General features: G+C 42.0%; 1 protein-coding gene and 1 long non-coding RNA gene across 9 annotated transcripts in view; one reads left to right on the top strand and one right to left on the bottom strand.

Moving 5' to 3' along the window:
* LOC141987369 (uncharacterized) overlaps positions 1-16,337 on the bottom strand; it is a 56,174-nt gene extending 39,837 nt beyond the window's left edge. For 3 of the 4 annotated variants that reach the window (XR_012639508.1, XR_012639506.1, XR_012639509.1), the window contains exon 1: positions 15,878-16,337. This is a non-coding gene — a long non-coding RNA (uncharacterized LOC141987369). Of the gene's footprint in view, positions 1-15,781 lie in introns of all 4 variants that reach the window. The other variant, XR_012639507.1, reaches the window with a different exon arrangement.
* The window catches only part of ERBIN (erbb2 interacting protein), a 208,224-nt gene continuing 203,876 nt past the window's right edge, over positions 16,096-20,443 (top strand). For 2 of the 5 annotated variants that reach the window (XM_074952637.1, XM_074952636.1), the window contains exons 1-2: positions 16,097-16,310; positions 16,561-16,809. The gene's annotated coding sequence lies outside the window, so the exon portion shown is untranslated. Of the gene's footprint in view, positions 16,311-16,560; positions 16,810-20,443 lie in introns of all 5 variants that reach the window. The other 3 variants (XM_074952640.1, XM_074952639.1, XM_074952638.1) reach the window with 3 other exon arrangements.

Genomic DNA, 20,443 nt, shown 5'->3' on the forward strand with positions numbered 1-20,443 from the left:
GAGGGTGTTCCTGAAGAAATAGAAAGGTACATCCTAGATGGGAAGCCCAAAACTGTAATCGAGGCAGGAGAGATTGGAGCCAGATGGGTGGAGGTGGCAGAGAAGAAGAAAACTGGTCGCAGTTGGAGCGGAGACCAGAAGGGACAACCCCAGACCACACCCTATTACCGGGGGCCGCCCAAAACCCCACCTACCTCCCAAAGAACCCTCCAGACCCCTTATCGTCCCACCACCCCATTCTCCAGCAACCCTCCTCGCCCCAGTGACCCATCAGCTGGACGATGTTTTAAATGTAACGAGCTGGGGCATGTAAAGGCCAACTGCCCCAAGAACCCCAACAGATTACAGTTCATTGCACCAGAATCACACCAGAGGTCCACAGGCCCAGATACTTCCCAGATACCCTTGGAGCGGAGGGAAACTGTGAGTGTGGGCGGGAAGAAGGTCACCGCGTGGAGGGACACCGGAGCACAAGTGTCAGCTATCCATGCTTCCTTAGTGGACCCCAATTTAATCAACACAGAGATCCAAGTGACGATTCAACCCTTCAAGTCCAACTCTTTCGATTTGCCTACAGCCAAGTTGCTTGTCCAGTACAAGGGCTGGTCAGGAATGTGGACTTTTGCAGTCTATGATGATTATCCCATCCCCATGCTGTTGGGGGAAGACTTGGCCAATCATGTGAAGCAGGCCAAGAGGGTGGGAACGGTCACCCGCAGCCAGGCTAAACAAGCAGTGACGCCTAGCTCTGTTCCGAAAACTTCTATCAGGACCCGGTCAGAGGTGATGGACCCGGACCCCAGACCAATGTCTGCAACAGCAGTAGTGGATCCAGTCCCAGAGACCCAGACGGAACCAGTCCCAGAACCGGAACCAGCCGAACAACCAACACCAGACCCATTGCCAGCACTGAATCCAGTACTTGCAACCTCAACACCAGAGGGCCCCACCGACCCTGAACTGGCAGCAGCCGATAACCCGACACAAGAGGCTCAGCCGGAGCCTGAATCCCAGCATAGTGCACCAGCGGAGAGCGGTTCACAGTCAACAGAAACAGCTCCATCCCCTATGTCGCTTCCAGAGGGACCAAGCCTAGGTCCACAATCCAATGAGGAACTGATGTCTCCAGCATCAAGGGAACAGTTCCAGACCGAACAGGAAGCAGATGAAAGCCTCCAGAGAGCTTGGACGGCGGCACGGAGCAACCCACCGCCTCTCAGCTCTTCTAATCGATCCAGGTTTGTTGTAGAAAGAGGACTTTTATACAAGGAAACTCTTTCTGGTGGACACCAGGAAGACTGGCATCCTCAGAGACAGTTGGTAGTTCCAACTAAAAACCGGGCCAAGCTCTTGAGCTTAGCCCATGATCACCCTAGTGGCCATGCTGGGGTGAACAGGACCAAAGACCGTTTGGGGGGGTCATTCCACTGGGAGGGAATGGGCAAGGATGTTTCTACCTATGTCCAGTCTTGTGAGGTGTGCCAAAGAGTGGGAAAGCCCCAAGACCAGGTCAAAGCCCCTCTCCAGCCACTCCCCATCATTGAAGTTCCATTTCAGCGAGTAGCTGTGGATATTCTGGGTCCTTTTCCGAAAAAGACACCCAGAGGAAAGCAGTACATACTGACTTTCATGGATTTTGCCACCCGATGGCCGGAAGCAGTAGCTCTAAGCAACACCAGGGCTAAAAGTGTGTGCCAGGCACTAGCAGACATTTTTGCCAGGGTAGGTTGGCCCTCCGATATCCTCACAGATGCAGGGACTAATTTCTTGGCAGGAACTATGAAAAACCTTTGGGAAGCTCATGGGGTAAATCACTTGGTTGCCACTCCTTACCACCATCAAACAAATGGCATGGTGGAGAAGTTTAATGGAACTTTGGGGGCCATGATACGTAAATTCATAAAAGAGCACTCCAATGATTGGGACCTAGTGTTGCAGCAGTTGCTCTTTGCCTACAGAGCTGTACCACACCCCAGTTTAGGGTTTTCCCCATTTGAACTTGTATATGGCCGTGAGGTTAAGGGGCCATTGCAGTTGGTGAAGCAGCAATGGGAGGGATTTACACCTTCTCCAGGAACTAACATTCTGGACTTTGTAACCAACCTACAAAACACCCTCCGAACCTCTTTAGCCCTTGCTAAAGAAAACTTACAGGATGCTCAAAAAGAGCAAAAAGCCTGGTATGATAAACATGCCAGAGAGCGTTCCTTCAAAGTAGGGGACCAGGTCATGGTCTTAAAGGCGCTCCAGGCCCATAAAATGGAAGCATCGTGGGAAGGGCCATTCACGGTCCAGGAGCGCCTGGGAGCTGTTAATTATCTCATAGCATTCCCCACCTCCAACCGAAAGCCTAAGGTGTACCATATTAATTCTCTAAAGCCCTTTTATTCCAGAGAATTAAAGGTTTGTCAGTTTACAGCCCAGGGAGGAGACGACGCTGAGTGGCCTGAAGGTGTCTACTACGAAGGGAAATGTGCTGGTGGTGTGGAAGAGGTGAACCTCTCCATGACCCTTGGGCGTATGCAGCGACAGCAGATCCAGGAGCTGTGCACTAGCTACGCGCCAACATTCTCAGCCACCCCAGGACTGACTGAACGGGCATACCACTCCATTGACACAGGTAATGCTCGCCCAATTAGAGTCCAACCTTACCGAGTGTCTCCTCAAGCTAAAACTGCTATAGAACGGGAGATCCAGGATATGTTACAGATGGGGGTGATCCGCCCCTCTGAAAGTGCATGGGCATCTCCAGTGGTTCTAGTTCCCAAACCAGATGGGGAAATACGTTTTTGCGTGGACTACCGTAAGCTAAATGCTGTAACTCGCCCAGACAACTATCCAATGCCACGCACAGATGAACTATTAGAGAAACTGGGACGGGCCCAGTTCATCTCTACCTTGGACTTAACCAAGGGGTACTGGCAGGTACCGCTAGATGAATCTGCCAAGGAAAGGTCAGCCTTCACCACACATCTCGGGCTGTATGAATTTAATGTACTCCCTTTCGGGCTGCGAAATGCACCCGCCACCTTCCAAAGACTTGTAGATGGTCTCCTAGCGGGATTAGGAGAATATGCAGTCGCCTACCTTGACGATGTGGCCATATTTTCGGATTCCTGGGCAGACCACCTGGAACATCTACAAAAAGTCCTTGAGCGCATAAGGGAGGCAGGACTAACTGTTAAGGCTAAGAAGTGTCAAATAGGCCTAAACAGAGTGACTTACCTTGGACACCAGGTGGGTCAAGGAACTATCAGCCCCCTACAGGCCAAAGTGGATGCTATCCAAAAGTGGCCTGTCCCAAAGTCAAAGAAACAGGTTCAATCCTTCTTAGGCTTGGCCGGTTATTACAGACGATTTGTACCGCAATACAGCCAAATCGCCGCCCCACTGACAGACCTAACCAAAAAGAAACAGCCAAATGCTGTTCAGTGGACCGAAAAGTGTCAGAAGGCCTTTAACAAGCTTAAAGCGACACTCATGTCTGACCCTGTACTAAGGGCCCCAGACTTTGACAAACCGTTCCTAGTAACCACAGATGCGTCCGAGCGTGGTGTGGGAGCAGTTTTAATGCAGAAAGGACGTGATCAAGAATTCCACCCTGTAGTGTTTCTCAGCAAAAAACTGTCTGAGAGGGAAAGCCACTGGTCAGTCACTGAAAAAGAATGCTACGCCATTGTCTACGCTCTGGAAAAGCTACGCCCATATGTTTGGGGACGGCGTTTCCACCTGCAAACCGACCATGCTGCACTGAAGTGGCTTCACACCGTCAAAGAAAATAGCAAAAAACTTCTTCGGTGGAGTTTAGCTCTCCAAGATTTTGATTTTGACATCCAACACATCTCAGGAGCTTCTAACGAAGTGGCTGATGCACTCTCCCGTGAAAGTTTCCCAGAATCAACTGGTTAAAATCGTCCTTGAGATGCAGAAAATATTGTTAGTCTTTATGTACTTGGTAGTATATTTAGAGATGCATGTGTCTTATTAACTCTGTTTTTCCTAGAGCTCCAGGAAGAAATCCCAGCCAGTGTTTCACCCTAGCTGAGATTTGGGGGGCGTGTCATAAATATAAAGGGAAGGGTAAACCCCTTTAAAATCCCTCCTGGCCAGAGGAAATCTCCTCTCACCTATAAAGGGTTAAGAAGCTAAAGGTAACCTCGCTGGCACCTGACCAAAATGACCAATGAGGAGACAAGATACTTTCAAAAGCTGGGAGGAGGGAGAGAAACAAAGGGTCTGTGTGTCTGTCTATATTTTGTCTTTGCCGGGGATAGACCAGGAATGAAGCCTTAGAACTTTTAGTAAGTAATCTAGCTAGGTACGTGTTAGATTATGATTTCTTTAAATGGCTGAGAAAAGAATTGTGCTGAATAGAATAACTATTTCTGTCTGTGTATCTTTTTTGTAACTTAAGGTTTTTGCCTAGAGGGGTTCTCTATGTTTTGAATCTAATTACCCTGTAAGGTATCTGCCATCCTGACTTTACAGGGGGGATTTTTTTTTATTTCTATTTACTTCTATTTCTATTAAAAGTCTTTTTGTAAGAAAACTGAATGCTTTTTCATTGTTCTCAGATCCAAGGGTTTGGGTCTGTAGTCACCTAGGCAAATTGGTGAGGCTTTTTACCAAACCTTGTCCAGGAAGTGGGGTGCAAGGTTTTGGGAAGTATTTTGGGGGGAAAGACGTGTCCAAACAGCTCTTCCCCAGTAACCAGTATTTGTTTGGTGGTGGTAGCGGCCAATCCAAGGACAAAAGGGTGGAATATTTTGTACCTTGGGGAAGTTTTGACCTAAGCTGGTAAAGATAAGCTTAGGAGGTTTTTCATGCAGGTCCCCACATCTGTACCCTAGAGTTCAGAGTGGGGGAGAAACCTTGACAGTATGCTGCTCCAAATGGACACAGGAGTGTGATGAGGAGCTCCAGGAAGACTTCTGCTTCTCTAAGGTACAATTCCTCCTGTGGCTCTGCCCTCCCACTGCTCCCAATGCAGGTCAATGTTTATAAGGCCCCATGCGGCCCCGAGTGAGTAGCCATGCTTGTATAAAGTGGAGGAAAGAAATGTCTGTGGGTTAGTTAAGAAATAACTATTCGGGAGTGTGGTGCAGTATGTGACTAGAGACTGTAACTGCTATACCCAGTTTTGGACATCACCTGATCCTGATTTATGAAATGTCATCTCCATTCTGCTAAATAACTATAGCAACAGCCTTTCAGAGTTGTCTCTGCAATATTTTAATGTTGTTATGAGTAACAACTATTATTATGCAGAAAAAAACTCCTTTCCAATCAATACATGTGAACTCCACTTTAAAAGTGAATTAATGTTGGCTATTGACTTTTGACTTAGTGTTTTAAGCAGATGGGATGTGTCCATGGCAACTTCCCTTTTGAAAAGTTAAATCCCAGAGAGTTCAATTAAAAAGGTCCAGGATTTCTGTTGTTGATAAAATGGAGGAGAATTGGCTGGTTTTTTTGCGGTGGTGGTTGTTTTGTTTTTTTTAGCTGAAATCAGAGTGGATACGACTCTTAGTATTTCTAATTTTAATGATCATAGCCTTAAAAGGATAGGTTACATTTTAGCATTTCTTATTCTGAAATAAAACCTTCCTATCTTCTCTTGGGCAGGAGCTTAAGACATCTGTGTGACTATGGAGAACTAAAACTCATTTAAAGTCACCCTGGTGGAAGGGGTTGCTGGGGAAGCAGAGGACTTGAACATCTTTTGAAAAGTCGCAATTTGAAAAGTCACAAAACTGGCACTAGTGATTTTAGTTACTGAATGACATTACTAATTAATGTATTTCTTGCATGTATCAATGATACACTCAAAATATAGATTTAATATTGAATCACTGTATGATGCTATTATGGATAGGATTTAGTCTGATAAATGAAATATATCAGCCAATTACAACATAAGCAAAATACTATTGCTTGAAAAAGATGGACTGGGTCATCTTGTATGGCTGTTGGAGAGATTGTCTGGGTTTCTTCCTCCCTATTATCTTCAGGTTTGCTACTGAAATGGCATCCATTTCCTTTTTTCAGTTCCTTCTCCAAACTTTATAGAGCCATCATGGGGAATCTCCTTGATTCTAGTGTCCTTACTCTTGACACTGCATAAATTAAGGGTGAAACTGGAACAGTGAATCATCACAGCAAAAGAGAAGAGCTCCTTACTAGTAATAAGTAGGGAAAAGAAAGCCACAGGGTTCTGCTGTTCCACAGTTCTAACAATGCTTTCCTTTCTTGTGTCATTTTCACATTGATCAGGTTAACTGATGCCTCTTTAGACACTAATTACTGTATTGATGAGTCTGAATTGGCTGGTCACACTGGTTCGCTGAAAAAAAATATTCCTAAAAGGTAAAAATGTTAATTGTATTGGTAATTACTTCAAAGCTTTTACCTTATTTTAGCCAATGCCCATTTCCATGGAAACAGGAACAGGTATAGCAGCATTCAGCAGAGCTGTTCTGAACTCTTGGCAATGTCAGCCATGGCTGAGGGTGGAAAGACAATTATGCAAACTGCACTTGCAGATTTTATAAGACTCCTGAAGTTTCTAGTGTTTTAACTTAGAATTATAGGAAGGAAATTCATCTTAGGGATGAGACTCCACCTTCGTAGGCAGTATGGGCCCAATTATGGTCTTGATTTTGCCCTCAGCTGCATTGCAGGGGGGTCTGAGGGTTGCTTGGCAATCTGAGTCCTCAGGAGAAAATCAGTTAACCTCAACAACAACTTTTCTAGGGGGCTCTTGGGCTGAATACAGCAGCTACACAACCCTTGGCCCTTGTCTTCTAGGAACATCTTTGAAAAATTTCCCACCATGACTACCAGTTCATCTGAAATTGTAAGCAGTCTGATTATGTCTAGTAGTTTAACCTATCCAGATAATTTGCTCCTTTCTGTCAAGCAGTGACATAAACAATTTAAAGTGCTATCAATGTAACTGTGGAAACTTCTTAAATATCAAATATCTTTCAGTATTCTGGAATAAGTATTTTTTTTTCTTTCAAACCCTGCAAAGGTTCTATATGTCTCTGTGTACTACTTGCACTTGCTTTATGAAGTAGGAATTATTTTGAATTCCTGTGACTAGTTTTTCAGTAGATGATGTTACTGGTCTTTATGAAGTTCTCATGTTTTGTGAAGCAGATTTAGGTAATGAATTATGATTTAAGTAAAGCATGAATAAGGGCTAAGGGAGGAGAACTATTGTGAAACTTAACATATGTCAAGGTGAATAAGAATAAATAAGAGCCCACATTGGGACAGTTAAGGCAAGCTGGCTGATATATGTGATGACTTCATTTGGCATCTGTTCTTTGCAGCCCTTCTCCATCCCTCGCCAAATGAGAAGGAGAAGCTTGGTAGCCTTGATGTCAAGGGGCCAATCTGAATGACTTGTTCATCAGAAGTTCAAACAAGGGGCAGTGTCACAGGGTAGCTGGTCCCTGTGAATAGACTACACCCAGCTTCCCTGGACCAGAGCAGATGAGCCCAATCCAGCCAATTAAAGGGGGCTGGGGTACCTATAGAGGGCCTATACAGGGCTGCTAGTGGGCAGCTGAGGGAGGGACTGAGAAAGGCTATGCCTGGGGAGGGAAAACTATTGCCTGTGGTGGGTCCCTAGAGCAAGGGGCTCAAAGAAGTAGCACTGGGGCAGTTTCTTCAGGGTGGGAGCAGAGCTGATGGAAACTGGGAAGCTACCAGGAACAGGTGTGCCAGACACTCCTGGGAGAGGGGGCCCTGAGGCTAAGCTGAGATTTTTTTTCTGTTTAGACTTTGCTAAATTTAGACTTTTTGTTTGTTTGTTAACCTCTGTAAATCAATAAATCTTGCAAATGACTGGGTGTGGCAGCACATGCTTTGGAGCTGGGGAGAAACACAGCCTGGTGACACACAGCTATCACGCTCTACAGCAGAACAGTCATGCTATATCAATGACATAATTAGTACCCAGTGGGCAGCACTAACTATGGAAGGCATGTCTTGATCTGGCTTGCTGCTGAAACTGATTTTCCTTCCAAATGTCAAATTTAACCCCATGCACGGTAACCAAGCTGTCTCTGTCAGTCATGTTTCCTACAATATTTCATCAGCTATTGGCACATGATCAGGAAGAGTTTAACTGCTCGTCATGGCACTGATGTGATGTTACATTATATTTTTTTTAAAAATTGTGTTACAGTAGCACTAAGTAATAAACACTTAATAAAAGACAGTTTCTGGCCCAAAAAGCTTACAATCTATATAGAGAAGACAAGAATGATTATTTTTCCCATTTTACAGAAGTATAATAAGGTACAGATTGATTTAGTGACTTGCCCAAGATTTTACATAGATAGATAGATTCTATGGCAGAGCCAGGTTTACAGCCTAGTTCTCCTAAATCTTGGTCCAGTACCTTAACCACAAAACCATCCTTCCTCTCTAAAACAAGATTGAGAGACTGTGACCATGGGAGATAGAAAAAAGATTAAAAATATCTAAACATGTCAAAGCAAATGTCAAGGTTTATAGTGCGTCTTAATTAAACATATCTGATATAGCATGAAAGTACTTCAATGCCAGCATGTTTTGTTTGTTTTCGAAATACCTCCTCCGTTGTATAGATCCAATCAAATGTCAGTTTGTTTGAAAGTTATAACTAGTGACTTGTTTTCTTTCAGTAGCTCCTGTGCCACTAGGACTACTTTAATTAAAATAACTTGTTCCATGAGAGAGCAGAGATCCCACTGCTTAAAAACACTGCACTGCTACACTCTAAATTATTTTGCTTAATGGAATTAGAAGTACTAGTTTGTCCGATCAACCGTTCTGCTGACGTCCTAGGTGCCAACTGAGAGCCAGAATGGGTGGGTCTTCCATAAACAAGAGTTTTAAAGGGAAATGTTAGGCCATGTAAATACTGTACCACAGAACAGATCTCAGCACCATGGCACTTCTATTATAAACCCTGTTTTCCTGAGGTTTATGACCTGCCTATATGTAGAATTATTTTACACACAACCATTAACACTGAACTGAAACAGGGCCAAAAAAAAGGAACTGCCTAGGACAAATAGAAATTCACAGTCAAGCCCTGTGTTTAAATGGGGTCTTAGGCAAAACAGTTCAGAACTGTCCTGAATCTGTGGCTCTCTCTCTAAACAAACTGACCCCAAACCTTACCTGTGGTTCTGCTCCTGTTGGAAGAGGCACTGCCAGCTCCCAACCCCACCTGCCCCATCTTCCTTCCTGCCAATGACTGTCCCAACAGACCTGCTTCTTCCTCCATCATAATCATCCCAGACACACCTGTACCCTCTACATTTTGGAAGAACTGATTGCAGAACCCAGCAGCTCTGGCAGCCTCCGATAGTCCCTGGCTCCCATGGAGTTAAAATCTCCAGTGCTCTGATGTAAGTATTGTACTGTAAATCATGTAAGCCTTAAAGACTGTGACTTTTGAATTCAGTGATTGCTGTAGCCCGATCACAAAGATGCCAGGGCTACAGTTCTCATAGCAGGATTGAAAGCGTGCGTGAGTTAGAAATCACAATACAACTTTCTCAAGGGTCATATCTTAGGAATATTGGAGAGCCATGGAAAAACGGCTTCGAGATATGTGGATAACTGGATTCTTTTGCCCATCTTGGAGTTGGCATACTGCAAACAAACATGCATGTTACACTGTTACCAATGAATATTGATAAAAATCTAAAATATCTTTCCAAGCCCAGCTCTACAATACTACCACACTGAACCATTAAATTTATTCCACTGATTTGCAATCTCAGAAGAATTCTAGCACACAGTGATGAGCCATTTTAATTGTGTCCCTCTCATCAAGTGCTGTGGAGTGAGACACTGTCTCCATCCCACTGGCAGCCCAATTCCAGGGGTTTGTATTCCTGGCTGGAACAGTTCACTGTTCACGCTAGGCTGAAATCTGGTGTATAGAATATCTAGGTATTAGACTGCTTTAAATAAGTGTCTTCACTTTGGAGAGATGTCTCTAGACACATGAGTAGTCCCACTGACCTCCACATATTGTCTGTATTGCAGGATTGGACCCTAAAGGAGTAATTGCCAAATGTCAGCAAAGGCCCATGGCATGTTTGACAGCTTTGTCATTGTCTGGTGACTAACTACCAAAATAAATAGTACTTACACAGTATGTTTCAGTAGTCGGTACTCTGAACTTGTTGGGGAATCAGTAGATAATGTCTCCTGCTTTACTTACCATGTGACATGAAGGATTCTGAACGTACAAGTGCAGTGACTCATTGACTCTTTGGAGAATAATCAGTGACTTGCACTGGTGTTTCATACTGAATACCAAGAAACCTAACTGAGGTATGTGCATAATCTCTCTGTGATTGCCCAGTCATATGGTACTGTTCCTTTGGGATTAAAATGGAAAGGCTCCTTCTCCTTCCTAATGCTGCTATGCTCCATTTGCCTAAAGGTTGCCCATGTTAGTGGATAGTAAAGTGCAGGACATTCTCATGATAAAAAATATTTATGAGACGACAGAGGAACAGGTATATGCTCCACCATGCTAGTCAAACACTGTTCACCAAATTCTCTGACACGGTGTATATAATTTAGAGGCTTGCCTCATTACTGAGCTACTTGCATGCATAGATGATTCTGCATGATTGGATAAATTGTTGGCATGAAATTTCCTTTCTCCTCTTTCAAACTATTGCTCTGTATGGTGTTACATTACTCTGCATATTTGTCTGAGGTTCCTGTAATCTACTTTGGTCTAAACATGTTCTAATGGGTAATCCCTGGCAGCGGCATTTTTTGTTAAATGTGTCTTCGTTTGGAAAATTAAATATACGCATTGGGAGGACAACCCCCCCAATAATTTTAAAGCTAGAAATGGTTTAAAAATGGATTTTTGTTTTCAGAGCCGTTTTAAGTATAGGGAAGTAAGAGTATTATATAAGTCATGCTGTGTTGGTATTTCCTTTTAACCATAATGTTTACTACCCCTAATCTATAAGTGATTGCACAATAAATTACAACCAGTATATACCACATAGAAGCATTCTAACCAAATTTTAATTATACTTAAAACTGATGTTTCTAAATTAGTATCATACTAACTTTGAGATTTTTCATCACTGACAAGTCACATTCACCAAATTACAAAACATCTCTTTAGAGTCTACGCAGTTGCTGTCAGTAAGAGGTGCAAATTTTCAATCTTCTCCAACTGAAAACAGCTGCTGACTAGTATTGTTAGGTTCTAAATTTTATTTGAAAACTAAATAAGGAGGGAATTCCTAACATTGACAAGTACTGCCCAGAACACAAGGAACAATGGTTAAATGAGAAAATCTAGCATAATCAGACTAAAGCTATTTTGAAGAGTTAGAAACTTTAAGAAGTAACTCTTTAAACGTAATAGCATATAAAAGCAAAATTACCCATAAATCTACGCAGAGTGCATCTGTCTCTCCTGGATTAAAAGAGCTATAATATTCTCTTAATAATACAAAACTATTCCAACAACTGGTAGCATCAAGTTGTGCTCAGGTGGAATTTTGGAAGAGAAATGAACCCTCTGATAATATTTTATGGGTCAGAGTATGGGATATGCTCATAATGAAAAGCTCATGGATGGTCTGAGACATTGCACAGAAGTGTTTGGAGGAGCAGGGCCTTAGATTGCAAGTCTTTTATTACAAGAGCATCTATTAAATGTATGTAATTCATTTTGAGAGACATCACTCAGTTTGTCTCAAAGGTATTTATGTTTCACATAACTTTAGAATTGCCTCGCTTTTATTGATAATTCACAATTATTTTTGTTAGAAATAAAGAAGTTGAAGTTATAGGATTTATTTACAGTAAAGGAATGAATCCCACTGAATTTGAAGTTTCCTGAAGCTATAATCATTCTAAACAGTGTCTTGATATTTATAGCCCTTTTAAATCCCTAGAATAACTTTTGTTATTATATATATTATATTATATTATATATAAATTTTCTTAATTTGTATATATAGTTTTATCTTGTCTACATAAAATGTCATGAGGAGCTATAGGCTAACTATTTTCTTTTAATCTGGGGCTACATTGTTTGGTTTGGGATGGTGAATACCATAAGTAAAACAAAATTTTACACTGAAACTAAAACTGACTATACTAGATGTTGCATGGGAACAACAGCCACAGGGAATTTCCCACACCCATTTATTCCAGCTGCATTATTAGATACATTAGGCAATTTACAACAAACATTGCTAAAGAGTAATCTGCACTAAACAAAGGGTATGGTAATCTCATGCATAAGGCAAGTGCCTGAAAGAGTTCATGGAGGAAATAAAAGGAGGCCATCACTGGGAAATTACCATCTTGTGATAACATTAATTAAGATAAAGATGCATTGCTGGATACTGGGTAGGAACTCTCAATAGTTCATGTGGGATGAGAAACTTGTGTACAGATACCACTGTAGTGACACTATGCTGATGAGTCAAGAGGTACTTTGATTCAAAGTCTCTATTTTTGATTTTGGGGGCTGAAGTTTGTCATACTTGATTCTATCCCAAAGGTGAGTTGTTTTGAAGAAAATGACTTATATGAGCATGAGAAAATGATAGTGGTTTTATGGTTTTGAAAAAATATGTAATACCTCTTCCCCTCTGACGGTTCCAATTCTTTTATTTAAAAGTTTAAAATTTGGCATAGTTGTTCTCAGTTCGGTATGTGTGCTTTATTAAACTGAGAAGGAGGGGATTATCCGAGAAAAATATACGAGCAATAAGTGAGTGAAAGTAGCCTAATGCATTATTGTTCTAATAAGTGTACAAGTTTCTATATTTGGAAAATTGAACATGATAGAAAAATATTATATATATGAAGATATTCAAATAAACAGTTGAAGGCATAGTCAAACTTATGTGCATTTATTTAAATATGATCATCTGCACTTAATTCTCAACTACACTACTCTCACCGAAAACCCGTCATTGAACTGAATGTGGTAACTGAATGTGTCTTGAACGGGAGTGGTAATTGATCTAATGATCAATCTCAGGGGAATGGCAACGGTATATAAAACTTTTCACTTCCAGGGGCTTGTCTTCATGTACAGTGCTACAGGAGTGTAGCTGTAACGCTTTAGTGAAGATGCTACTATGCTGATGGAAGAGCTTCTCTCATTGCTGTAGTTAAACCACCTCCACGAGAGGGGTAGTTATGTCCATACCCCTGAGCCACATGATTTTCCCCCCCACCCCTGAGCAATGTAGTTATACAGACATAGGTCTTTAGTTGTGTAGATATGGCCTAGGTGTAGGCTGTTAGCAACCAGAAATCATTACTATCTGAGGGCTTTTCAGTACCCTACATAAAAAGTGTTTGGGTTTAGTCCAATTCTTAATAGGCACATATTTATATACAAAAAGAAAAGGAGTCCTTGTGGCACCTTAGAGACTAATAAATTTATTTGAGCATAAGCTTAAGTGAGCTGTAGCTTACGAAAGCTTATGCTCAGATAAATTTGTTAGTCTCTAAGGTGCCACAAGGACTCCTTTTCTTTTTGCAATTACAGACTAACACGGCTGCTACTCTGAAACATATTAATATACAGAATCACAATTCCTACTGGCACATTTGCAGTCCCACTGCAGTGGCCAAGGATTAAATGGGCATGAAAACGTCATCCTTAGAAGTGGTCCCTTCAGAACATGATTAAGGAACATAAGGGGACCAGCATGTGGAAGTCTGCCCTGCTGTTACTAGTTCTCTCTGTCCTGTGGCTCAGCAGAACTTCAGACTCCAGAATTGTCAATCTGGCATCTTACATAAGCAACAGATTCACTAAAACATTTAAAAACAACTAAGGATAAAAAATGCACAAACAGTTACTACTGCATATTGTTGAGATTTAACATGCACAGAAAGAAAAGGAGTACTTGTGGCACCGTAGAGACTAACCAATTTATTTGAGCATAAGCTTTCGTGAGCTACAGCTCACTTCATCGGATGCATACTGTGGAAAGTACAGAAGATGTTTATATACATACAAACCATGAAAAAATGGGTGTTTACCACTACAAAAGGTTTTCTCTCCCCCACCCCACTCTCCTGCTGGTAATAGCTTATCTAAAGTGATCACTCTCCTTACAATAAGAAAAGGAGTACTTGTGGCACCTTAGAGACTAACCAATTTATTTGAGCATAAGCTTTTGTGAGCTACAGCTCAAAGTGAGCTGTAGCTCACAAAAGCTTATGCTCAAATAAATTGGTTAGTCTCTAAGGTGCCACAAGTACTCCTTTTCTTTTTGCAAATACAGACTAACACGGCTGTTACTCTGAAACCTCTCCTTACAATGTGTATGATAATCAAGGTGGGCCATTTCCAGCACAAATCCAGGGTTTAACAAGAACCATCAGAGGAAGGGGGAGGGATAGGAAAAAACAAGGGGAAATAGGTTACCTTGCATAATGACTTAGCCACTCCCAGTCTCTATTCAAGCCTAAGTTAATTGTATCCAATTTGCAAATGAATTTCAATTCAACGGTGCTGGAAATGGCCCACCTTGATTATCATACACATTGTAAGGAGAGTGATCACTTTAGATAAGCTATTACCAGCAGGAGAGTGGGGTAGGGGGAGAGAAAACCTTTTGTAGTGGTAAACACCCATTTTTTCATGGTTTGTATGTATATAAACATCTTCTGTATTTTCCACAGTATGCATCCGACGAAGTGAGCTGTAGCTCACGAAAGCTTATGCTCAAATAAATTGGTTAGTCTCTAAGGTGCCATAAGTACTCCTTTTCTTTTTGAGAATACAGACTAACACGGCTGTTACTCTGAAACCTGTCAACATGCACAGATGAATAAATCATGTGACAACAAATCTGGTAGCCACATTTCACATACGCTTGCATGTTATAAAACATGGGTGGGGGGGCAGGACAGGGATAGCCCAGTGGTTTGAGCATTGGCCTGCTAAACCCAGGGTTGTGAGTTCAATCCTTGAGGGGGCCATTTGGGATCTGGAGCAAAAACTGGGGATTGGTACTGCTTTGAGCAGGGGGCTGGACTAGATGACCTCCTGAGGTCCCTTCCAACCCTGATATTCTATGATTAAAGTTAATAAGCAGCATTTTACTGAATATGTTATGTAGAAAGGGGTCAAATGTTTCAGTGGGAAATACAACTCTGAATTTCCTAGTTTTGTGCGGCAACATCCCAACTATAAGATGGTACTATTATTAGCATTTAACTCGTTTAATAGAACACACAAACATTGTTTATTATCTTTTGGAAACTCCCCATGTGGCACTGTGCCCTTTTCTCCCTACTCCCCCATAAAATACTGGAGGTAAATTATACATTGGTGTGATAACTAACAAGGCTGTTATGAATGCAAGAGAACAAAAGCCTGGCACAGGACTGACTGTAATATGTGCAATTAATAAATTATGATGATGAGTTGCTTACACCGAAGGAAACAACTGTCATTCCAGAATCCAGATTGAGTTTGTCTAAACAACTAACACCTTCCTTAAAAAGAATGAGCCACCGCACCTTTCACTGCATTAACTCTGCCAAAAAGTAGAATAAAATAGTTACACCTTTACCCTAGAAAAAACAGACAGCGAAACCACGTGGCGATTGCTTAATGAGGAAGAAAAAGGGCACCACCAATTAAGAGCTGTTGCTTTCTTATACACAGAACTGTAGTGTGCTAAAGGCTACAGCTGCTGCAGCATTGTGGGTGTAAAGAGAGAAACGGCGAAGTGAACGTCACACTGACCTATGTCAAGCCTTTTCTCGGCTACTTGATTTCCTTTGCATCCTTCATTTCCCTCCCCCTCCTCTTCGCCCTCGCGCTCGCCTCTCTCGCGTCTACCTTTTCGTTCCGCCGCTGCCGCTTCCCCACGCCCTCACTCCCTCGCACGCTTCGCTCTCCCACTTCCCAGTTTCACGCAACGTAACTTGCTGAGGCCTCGCTCGCGGAGCGCAGTGATTGGCTGGGGATGGCCGCCCCACTCGCGGCTGCGGCTCTGGCTCTGGATTGGCTGTGTCCCGCCGTCGCCGCTGGCACTCAGCCCCAGACTCGTTGTCTGGCTCTCCCCTCGCGGCCAGAGGGAGGGCGGATGAGAGAGAGGCGCGTCCGCCCTTCCCTCCCGGCGGCGCTGGAAAGTCTCCCCCTGGTTAGGCGGCGGTGCTGCTGCCGCCTCTTGTATCGCGGGTGCCCCGGCGGCGTGGGCGGGAGGTGGCTCGGCTACTCGCGGCTCCCCTGCGGTCCCCCGGGCGTAGGGAGCGGGCAGAGGAAGGGGCAGGTGAGGAAGGAGCTTCTCGTTCTTCGCCTCGCGGCGGTTGACGGGGCGGGCGGGGCTGGGCTGCATGCGGCGGTCGCTATAGGACAATAAAGCGGGCGGGGCGGGTTCGGCGCGCGGAGCTGGCCTAGTGCGGGGAGAAGGCAGCCTGGGCTGGGCGGCAGGGGGCGGTGGCGGTGGCGGAGCGGGCCGGGTGCGGGGGGCTGCTGGGTGGGCGCTGCCGACTCGTCGTCTGTGGCTGTGCCCGGGGCAGGAAGTGACTCTTCAACTTCAGCGTCTCGGCCGGAGGAATGTGACTCGCCTGGGATCGGCCAGCTGCTGAAACCGGGATCGGGGGTGCCGAGAAGCCGGCGCTGCTTCCCCCCTGCCCCAGCCCTGCCTCCCGGCCGAGAGCGACTGCATCCGCTCGGCCCACGGGAAGAAAACTTGGTTGGATTTAAAATTCTCCTGGGGATAGAAAGGAGCCCCGCTGGCGTGGGGTGAAAGACAGCCGCGATCAAAGGTAAGCGGTGCGGAGGAGGTTCGGTTAAGAAGCCTTGCGCCGAGGGGAGGGGAAAGGAAAGAGCTGGCGTTTCATTCTGATATCCTGTTTTTGGCCTTTATTTTGCTTGCTGGATTGTGTTGTCTGCCTGAAATAAGCACGAGTCTCCTTTTGTCTCTTCCAATGCTGTTTGTGTGAGTGGGATCGTTATTTCCATGGAGGTTGCAACAAGAATCTGGTGAGATCGAAAGTTTTTAAGCTCCTCAAACACAGAAGTTTCTTTGTTCAGCAGGATGAGGTATTGAAGTGAAACTGCTTGGTTATGCGTTTGTGATTTTTTTTTTTTTTAATCGTTCTCTTCAGAAAAAGTTACTAAGTCTGGCAGCTTGTTCCCTTCTCTGTGAATAAGCCCTTCGAAGGGGTGCTACTCTTAAGTTTTTTACTTGAAAGAAGTCCACAGGTTTTGGAGATCACTATATTTACTGTTTTTCCTTACTCTTTCTGGGTGTTGGTTCCTTTCCTCTGGCCATCTGATATGTGCACCCTTTAAAAAGAAGTACTGGTCTTTATTTTTTTTTTAAAAAAAAGTTCATTTATTTCTTTGTAAATAAGGTTGCATTACTTTTTTTCTGCTCTTCAAGATGAAGAGTTTGACTATGTATTTAATTGAAGAAGAATTAGATATTAAAATAAAAATTAAACTGGGGCAGGATAACCAACACTTCATATAAACCTCTCCTTACAATATAAATTGATTTTTTTCATATGCAAGAAATATGTCCTAAATATAGAATCTGTAGAAGATTATCCTGATAACATCTATGTAGAAGAAAGGATGGAAAATAGCGTACTTTAATGTGAGTTACTGTAAGGACTGATTCTAAACAGTCATATGGTATAATTTTGGTTAAAAAATTGGTAACAAAATTTTAGTTTTCATTGCTTTCGATAAGACTTCTCATCAAAATCTGTTTGTAGGGGTAAGAAAATGCACAAGCTCAATTCAATGTGATATCCTTAACAAGATGTTTTCAGTATTGCATAATTGTGACTAGTACATGTTAGTTTGTGTCTTGACTAATTGCATTGAACAAAAATATATTTAACAACGTTTCTACATGCTGTATCACAACTTGGTTTAAGTTGCTTCAAAGAGGCAATTACCAGATGTTGATTACATTGGGGTTCCAAAACTACCTGTGCTGAGAAAGACACTTCCTCTCCCCCAGCCCGTATTTATGTAGAAAATAATTTATAAGTATTGTATACCTTTCCAAATAATGTATTAAAGGCCATAGCTTGGGACTGATTTGTGTTCCCCTTGGTAGAAGACAGTCTAAATTATTGTTCTTGTATAACAAATTGGATGGTGGTGTGTTTTCAGTTTTGCTGATTGGATATGGTGTCTGATCAGTCTGGTATGGAAATATGGAACTGGCATGTCTGAGAAGTGTGTGCATCTGACAGTCAGATAAGTTCACTTGTGTGTGAACTTTTTATACTTACTGTATATGTATCTGTGTATTTTTCAAGGAAGTAAAATATCCAATGACCCAGATCAGATAAATAACAGTAGGCAGTTTTGTGTAGATATGAAACAATTTATTCATCTAGTACAGACTGGTTTAGTAGTAGTAGTCTTTAGTGGAAAAATGACACACTTGTGTTGATACAAAATAGCTTTTTCAAGTGATAATGTACAAGTGATCAGGTTTACAATTCATAGACTTCACAGGCAACAGAAAAGGTTATTCTTGGGCATCTGAAAGAACTAAACAAAACAGATGACACTGAACTTCATCTTCCTTATATGGTTTATGCTTGGCAGTAACACAATGAAGTCTAAACAGAGTAATCATTTTACAAAGAACGATCACTTTCCAAAGCAGTGCTTCATTCCCAATAATGACTAGGTTATATGGGGGGAAGGATGTAGTAACGCATGACAAATTTAGTTGTAAACCACTGTATTCCTAATGGATGCAATTTTGTTTCTTTTCAGACCTTTTGTTTTTCTGATGATGCACTAGATATTTTTCAGTGCCATGTAGAAGAAAAGATCCTTGTGTTTTGGGGCTGCGACTTTTTAAACTACAGTTTTGTCACTGTGGTAGCTACAAGGCCCTTCTTAAATGATGAACTGCAGTACACTGCAACTTACAGCTAGTGGTTATGACACAGAATGGCATTCATTTCATTAACATAGTTTAGTATTAATTAGATCTATTCTTTTTTGCAGCCAGCAGTGTTTGAGACTAAAAAATTACATGGTAGTCAAATCTTTAAATTGTCATTTTTGATTAATTAATTTTATAAAATATTAAACCTGTTGGGTGGGTTGTGTGACTGTGTATATATGCTAACTGGTACTGTTTCAGTCAGTGTCTTCAAAAATGTCTTTGGTATCTTATTGAAATCTTTTAACTTGGTGTGCTACTGCCACTTTCCCCCCCACCTCAGTTGAGTTAAATATGTACAAACAAATATTGTCTTATAACATAGCTACTTAAAATTAAAATATCAAAAATATAATTATAGTGGTGTACAAAATCCAGCTGTGGGTAGCAGAATAGCCACAAGAACTTGTTGTTTAAGTAGATATGTACAAATACTGTCTAATAGCATATCACATTCAAATAGAGCTGATTTGGGGACTTTTGGGGATGAAGAGCAATTTTCATTCAAGTATTCATAAAATGTGGTGGTGTGCAAAAGTAAATGTATGGGGTTTTTTTCTTTAATGGCATTCATGCATAGTGTATGGCTTTCAGGTAAATGGCAATATTGAACTTTTCCCATAGGCTTAGAATATATTTATTAGTTTTTTAGTAAGTTTGGGGAAGTTTGATATGATTACTTCCACTCAATTTAATGTAAATTGAATTTTTCTCACCTTTACAACTTTATACCATTATTAGTTTACCTTCTTCGTTCTGAAAGTGAAACACTTCAGAAGAGAAAAGTTCCCTCTACTCAATGTGATGGGCATACTTCTATTATTTTAGGGTTACTTATGAATCTCTTGTTGCTTTTTGAGAATATTTACATTTATGAGAATATCAAGTGTAGGCTCTTCAGTGAGTTTGCCTTCTGGAATAAACTAATACTTTTGAGGGAAGGTTTGACAGTTATGGGAGGGAAAGCTTTTCTTATTGACCTGAAAGTAGCTCATACCCATGAGAGCGTACTACTGTTAGTACAGACAGCTAACGTAGGTGCTTACAGGTGACGTGTTTGATTAAAATATGTTCTGTGTGGAAATTGCTATAAACACAGAGGTTCAGATGGAGTAATGTTGATGTTTTTGCATGGTTAAAACAGTTGAATTGCTGTTCAAGTGATGATGATACAGTACTTGTCACAATAGAATGTAAATATTCAAACACAAGCAGAGTGTTCGGTTTATTTATAAAATGTATTCTAAATGATTGTGGGGGGTTTTTTGTAGTATTTTTGGGATATCCTTTATCTCTATTTTTGTGCAGTGTTTTTGCTTAGCAGTTACCTACTATTCAGCAATGTAAAATGTTTGTTTTTTATGATCCTTGATCTTTTCATATAGCTGGTTTTAACACTCTTGGTCTTCATTTAATCTCTTGTATAGTTTTATGTTTCTCTGGAGGTAGTGTAGAGGAATGATATTTCAGCACTGAGT

Source organism: Natator depressus, chromosome 5 (genome assembly GCF_965152275.1).
Source record: "Natator depressus isolate rNatDep1 chromosome 5, rNatDep2.hap1, whole genome shotgun sequence".
Taxonomy (NCBI): domain Eukaryota; kingdom Metazoa; phylum Chordata; order Testudines; family Cheloniidae; genus Natator; species Natator depressus.